Raw genomic sequence first — 680 nt, 5'->3', positions numbered from 1 at the left:
TCTAGAGGACAAAAGGAATGCATACGTTTTAGCTAGACCTGCTGTTCTCGCATAGCGCGGGCTCCTGCTCTGCCTAGCGCTAGAATCGCAGTTTCCTATTTCCCATTTTGCCAACAAAAAAGACAAACAGATGCCATCTGCGAATGGAAAGGAAATGCAACATCCATTATAAAATCGTTCCTAATTACTGAATTCTATTTTCTTCTAAAGCTTCTTACAATCACCAGAGTTCAAAAGGAAAAACAAAACAAGAAGAAACACAAACAAAATCACTTGCCTGCTACCATCCGATTATTTGTTTAAATTCCCTTCTTAGCCAGCTACCACACAAATTTGTTTCTTTTGGCTACTGTTCTCACCCATTCGCCCACCCCAGCTGCATGGAGCTCTGACATGGCTGTTGGTAAGAAGAGGATTAGCACTGAAGATCACCCTTGGACAGAAGACCTCACGGTGCTGTCCCACCAGGCCATGATGCCTCCTACCTTCCCCTGGGTACAGGTACATCCTAAGACCCTGCCGGCCAGCAGACAAATGGAGACTTAGCTCCAACCAGTGAAGCATTGACTCGCAGCGGCTGCTCAGGATGCCCGGTGCTCACCAGGACCACCGGTCAGCTCCAGGGTTGGCACTCTGGTTTCTCTCCCAAGATCACACAAGAAGACAGGAGCAGAGACATG

Source organism: Cariama cristata, unplaced genomic scaffold (assembly GCF_000690535.1).
Source record: "Cariama cristata isolate BGI_N322 unplaced genomic scaffold, ASM69053v1 scaffold14893, whole genome shotgun sequence".
NCBI classification, from domain to species: domain Eukaryota; kingdom Metazoa; phylum Chordata; class Aves; order Cariamiformes; family Cariamidae; genus Cariama; species Cariama cristata.
This window is presented reverse-complemented; position numbering follows the sequence as displayed.